Source organism: Hypanus sabinus, unplaced genomic scaffold (assembly GCF_030144855.1).
Source record: "Hypanus sabinus isolate sHypSab1 unplaced genomic scaffold, sHypSab1.hap1 scaffold_151, whole genome shotgun sequence".
In the NCBI taxonomy this organism is placed as follows: Eukaryota; Metazoa; Chordata; class Chondrichthyes; order Myliobatiformes; family Dasyatidae; genus Hypanus; species Hypanus sabinus.
Window position 1 is genome coordinate 216,028 of NW_026779585.1, and position 6,272 is coordinate 222,299.

Below are 6,272 nucleotides of genomic sequence, written 5' to 3' on the forward strand. Positions count from 1 at the left end.
GTTGCGAGTCGGAAACCCCAGGTAGTTTTCTCTGAATCACGTTAAAGATCCTATCACTCTTCCCTGCAGCAGAAATGGTTAAATGCAATATTAAAGTGACTTTTTAGTGTAGCAGTGAACATTCAGCTATCAAAGCACAGACGACCTGGTTCCATTCCCGAGACTGTCTGTTTGTCCATTCTCCCCGTGACTGTGCGTGTTTTCGCCGGGTGCTCCAGTTTCCCCCCACTTCCCATAGGTGTACGATTCCCGAGGTTAATTGGTCATATCGGTGTAATCGGAAGGCAAGAAATTGGGTTCGTGGGTCCTGTACCTCTTCCTTATCTTTACAAAGAAATAAAGTAAAATTCACGAGGCATCAAACCTTCAGGAAGTGTCAATCTGTCAATGCCCCTCACACCCCAGCTCGTGTGCTCGGTAAACTGACTCGCCGACGGAGGGAAATATTTCTGACATGAGAGGGTCAGAGGGGACTAGGGGGATGGACGCGAGGAAGCCCTATAGAAGGTGGAGTATGGGTGGGAAATAATCCAAAGGAGTTAGTGGGATAATTCACACAGGAGAGGGATGGACAACAGGGAATGCGCAGGAGGGGTTGATGGGGAAGAGAGATCCCCCACGGGAGGGAGAGGATTGAGGAAAAGGAGATCTCACCAGTGGAGGGAGTTGGGGAAGTGACTCGCAGAGGGAGGGGTGGTTTGAAATGAGGTCGACAATGGAGAGAGACAAGAAATCCAGATAGCTGGGAATTGACAAAGTCTTGCAGGAGAGAGTGATGATAGTAAGTCACGGTGGCAGGAAGGGGAATGGGGTGGGCAGAATGCCACGGATGTATCCCCCTCCCTCTCCTGGGCCTCAACAGAAAGAGGCTGTGAAGCTCGGACACAGCGACCGTTGCAGTTAGGAACACGGTTCGTGGACGTGTCACAGGCAGCGAGAAACGCGGCCATTCCTGTGATTGGCTACCGTTAAACCAATGGCCGTTGTTCGCTGATCTGATGATGTCTCCAACATAATACAAAGTCCTTCATCATGACTCGGCCCGAAACGCCGACTGTTTACTCTTTTCCGTAGTCGCTGTCCGGCCTGGCTGGGGTCCCCCAGCATTTCATGTATATTACTTTGATGTCCAGCATCCACTGATTTTCTCTTCTTTGCGAATTTACCCTGTGTTCCATTTGGTAGCCTCCAACATGAATGCATGAAAGTCCACTTCTCCTTCGGGTAAACAGATTTCGCTCTATTCCCCACACTGACTTTTTGCCTCTTCTCACCTACCTGTATCTTCCCTCAGGGCCCCGCCTTCTTCCTGTTCTACTGGTTTCCACTCTCCTCTCCAATTGCATTCCTTCTTCTCCAGCCCTTGACCTTTCCCACATACCTATCGTCTCCCGGCTGGCCTTCACTCCCAGTTCCCTTCACTGGAAACGTGCTGAGCTTGGTAGGGCAAACACCTGCAGGAAACTCCCCTGATATTCACAGAACAGGAACCAGGAAATACGCTGGGAAATTGATCGTCGCCCCCTCCGAACCCTGAACAATACTCTCACATTTGTGACCGCCCGGCAATGTTCCAGACATCTGTTGCTCCCTGTTATAATTGCAATTGGAGGCTTCTTCTCTTTCAGGAACAGTCTGGGGGTGAATCCGTCCCTGCCTGTTGTCTAGGCACTGACGTCGCTCACAGAATCACTGTTGACTTCCTGTCTGTTTCATCCACATCCACATGATTCAGGACCTCCTGAATCCTTTCACTCAGGTAAAGCTTTACGCGTTCAGCAGAGTGTTCGACCATTCCCGGTATGACGTCCCTGTGCTGGAACTGTTGGATTATTCCTGTGCTCAAGGCCGATTTACAGCATTGATGGCACTTTCTCCGTAGATGCTTCTTTCTCTGATATTTTAGTTGCATGTGCGCCAACAGGATGGAATTTTAAGTATAAAAATCCCTGCCATCTCACCTGTGTCCATTCTGAATCTGACTGACGACTGTTGATTGTCGTCTTGCTGTTCACACTTTGGTCCAGGCGGAGGAAAGCTCCACCTGCTGGTGACATTCTGAATTACCCAGAACGAGCAGACATCGAGTCAGATTGTCTCTGATTGGTGAGTCAGAGACAGCACGATTACTTTGCAAACATGAACTTCTATTGCATAGAAGAACCGACGAGAGATGGGGCAGTGTTGGATCTCTTGTTAGGGAATGCGATAGGTCAGCTGACAGATGTATGTGTTGGGGAGCACTTCGGGTCCAGTGATCACAACAGCATTAGCTTCAATATAATTATGGAGAAGGACAGGACTGGACCTAGAGTTGAGATTTTTGATTGGAGAAAGGTTAACGTTGAGGAGATGCGAAAGGATTTAGAGAGAGTGGATTGGGTCAAGTTGTTTTATGGGAAGGATGTAATAGAGAAATGGAGGTCATTTAAGGGTGAAATTATGAGGGTACAGAATCTTTATGTTCCTGTTAGGTTGAAAGGAAAGGTTAAAGGTTTGAAAGCACCATGGTTTTCAAGGGATATTAGAAACTTGGTTCGGAAAAAGAGGGATGACTATAATAGATATAGGCAGCATGGAGAAAAGGAATTGCTCGAGGAGTATAAAGAATGTAAAAGGAATCTTAAGAAAGAGATTTTAAAAGCTAAAAGAAGATACGAGGTTGGTTTGGCAAATAAGGTGAAAGTAAATCCGAAAGGTTTCTACAGTTATATTAAAAGCAAGAGGATAGTGAGGGATAAAATTGGTCCCTTAGAGAATCAGGGTGGTGAGCTATGTGTGGAGCCGAGGGAGATGGGAGAGATTTTGAATGATTTCTTCTCTTCGGTATTCAATAAGGAGAAGGATATTAAATTGTGTAAGGTGTGGGAAACAAGTAAGGAAGTTATGGAACCTATGACAATTAAAGAGGTGAAAGTACTGGCGCTTTTAAGAAATTTAAAAGTGGATAAATCTTCGGGTCCTGACAGGATATTCCCCAGGACCTTGAGGGAAGTTTGTGTAGAAATAGCAGGAGCTCTGACGGAGATCTTTCAGATGTCATTAGAAACGGGGATTGTGCCGGAGGATTGGCGTATTGCTCATGTGGTTCCATTGTTTAAAAAGGGTTCTAGAAGTAAGCCTAGCAATTATAGACCTGTCAGTTTGACATCAGTGGTGGGTAAATTAATGGAAAGTATCCTTAGAGATAGTATTTATAATTATCTGGATAGACAGAATCTGATTAGGAGTAGCCAGCATGGATTTGTGCGTGGAAGGTCATGTTTGACGAACATTATTGAATTTTTTGAAGAAGTTACGAGAATGTTGACGAGGGTAAGGCAGTGGATGTAGTCTATATGGACTTCAGCAAGGCCTTTGACAAAGTTCCACATGGAAGGTTAGTTAAGAAGGTTCAGTCGTTAGGTATTAAGCTGGAGTAATAAAATGGATTCAACAGTGGCTAGATGGGAGATGCCAGAGAGTAGTGGTGGATAATTGTTTATCGGGATGGCGGCCAGTGACTAGCGGGGTGCCTCAGGGATCTGTACTGGGTCCAATGTTGTTTGTAATATACATAAATGATCTGGATGATGGGGTGGTAAATTGGATTAGTAAGTATGCCGATGATACTAAGGTAGGAGGTGTTGTGGATAATGAGGTGGATTTTCAAAGCTTGCAGGGAGATTTATGCCGGTTAGAAGAATGGGCTGAACGTTGGCAGATGGAGTTTAAAGCTGAGAAGTGTGAGGTTCTACATTTTGGCAGGAATAATTCAAATAGAACATACAGGGTAAATGGTAGGGCATTGAGGAATGCAGTGGAACAGAGAGATCTAGGAATAACAGTGCATAGTTACCTGAAGGTGGAGTCTCATGTAGATAGGGTGGTGAAGAAGGCTTTTGGAACGCTGGCCTTTATAAATCAGAGCATTGAGTACAGAAGTTGGGATGTAATGTTAAAATTATACAAGGCATTGGTAAGGCCAAATTTGGAATATTGTGCACAGTTCTGGTCACCGAATTATAGGAAAAATATCAATAAATTAGAGAGAGTGCAGAGACGATTTACTAGGATGTTACTTGGGTTTCAGCACTTAAGTTACAGAGAAAGGTTGAACAAGTTAGGTCTCTATTCATTGGAGCGTAGAAGGTTGAGGGGGGATTTGATCGAGGTATTTAAAATTTTGAGAGGGATAGATAGAGTTGACGTGAATAGGCTGTTTCCAGTGAGAGTAGGGGAGATTCAAACGAGAGGACATGATTTGAGAGTTAGGGGGCAGAAGTTTAAGGGTAACACGAGGGGGAATTTCTTTACTCAGAGAGTGATAGCTGTGTGGAATGAGCTTCCTGTAGAAGTAGTAGAGGCCAGTTCAGTTGTGTCATTTAAGGTAAAATTGGATAGGTATATGGACAGGAAAGGAGTGGAGGGTTATGTGCTGAGTGCGGGTAGGTGGGGCTAGGTGAGTTTAAGAGTTCGGCACAGACTAGGAGGGCCGAGATGGCCTGTTTCTGTGCTGTGATTGTTATATGGTTATTTATGGTTATATGACCGTATCTCCATCCTCTGTATCGGAGCAGCAGTCGGCGTAGGGAGCAAACATTCCCCATTACCATCAACGTCCACACCATGTCTCCATGCCTGTCCACTGACATCTGTTGCATCCCAATGATAGAGTCATAGACCACGCATACAGTCCATTCAGCCCAATGACCACAGTGACCACCAAGACGCTCCCAACTTCCCCTGAGGGTCCCAGATCGCTCAGGGTCCCCAGCTTCTATATACCAATATAAACTGCTTCTTGAATAATGCTGCATAAAAGAATGTCCCTCAGCTACTCCCTCTGGCAGCTCACTACACATACTCTGCAAAGTCTGCTTGAAAAAGTGGTGGATCATATCCCTTTAAAATATTCCCCTCTCACCATAAATCTCACTCCCTAGTTTGGGCTCCGCCTCCAAAAAGGAAGCCCACCTAGAGGACTGGCGCCGAATCAATTTCACCACCTAGTGCCTGACACACTGCGGCATCTCATCAGGCTGGCCCATCCACAAACTATGTCCGGAATCCTTCCTGGACTCGCATTGCGTTCTGCCCCATTTTCTGAAACATTTTTAGTAAAGAGGTGGGAATCAACACTAGGGGAATTGAAATCATCAACTGTAGCAATCAGGTTGTATCGCACCTTTCCAGATGCTACCAGCTTATCATCTCCTCGTTGTCCCAATGCCATCAGAGGCAGGGGAGGCTATAGAATACTTCCAGAGCGATTGCATCTTTCCTGCCACTACACTAGTCCTGTCGAAGGAATCCGATCTGAAACGTCGACCGTCTTTTTGTTTAATTTTCCATAGTTGCTGCTTGACCTGCTGAGTTCCTCCAGCGTTTTATGTGTGTTACAGGTTTCCTCTTTCTGACATTCACCTGCACTGAATCCGTGTCCGCTACGCATGTCCCAGTGGACACTGGGGTGGGGAGGTGCTATAGAGCGCTCCCAGTGTGATTATCTCCTTACTGTTTCTGGCTTTCCCCCATAAAATACAGTGTAAATATGTGTACTCCATGTACTGAGTTACTGCTATTCTTCAAACTTATTGTGCTGACGTAAGCACCTTTCAAAGCATCCAATTGACTACAGGATGTCCTATCCACAGCTTCTCCTGACACGGTCTCTCTGAACGTCGAGTCTACACTTATATCCACTGCTCCATCACTTGACCTAGCACGCAGCTTCCATCCCCCATATCAGCCGAGTTTAAACAGACATCAGCAACTCCAGCAGACCTGCCTGCAAGGTATATCCCGTTCGCTTTGTCCACGTTGAAATGGGAACAGAGCTTCCTTCCAATTCCCACTTCTCTTTCATCACAGGGTCAAAGAATCTGACAATTCAACTCATAGAAAGATACCTAACGATACCTGACGTATTTAAATGTAAATCACTGGTCGGTATTTGCTCATTAGGACTAACAGAAATGCGACGTTGGGACATTTCGCTTTAAGAGGGCTTGTTCTCAGCAGAGGCTGCACAACAATACACTCGAGTGTCCGTATATCATTGCAGCTTGCAGTGACCAGAAAGTCAATGAAATACTGCTGCTGTCCATGGTAATTTCACAATTGTACGGGTGCGACCTGTACCAAATCCGAGGGGGTGCCTATATTCTTGTGGTCGTATTTACTAGAGCTGTTGGGAGACATTCGGGGCTGAAAGAAGCCCATAGTTGGGAGATAAATATCAAAGGATATACTTTGTTTCCGAAAGGACAGACTGGAAGGCATAGGCTGTG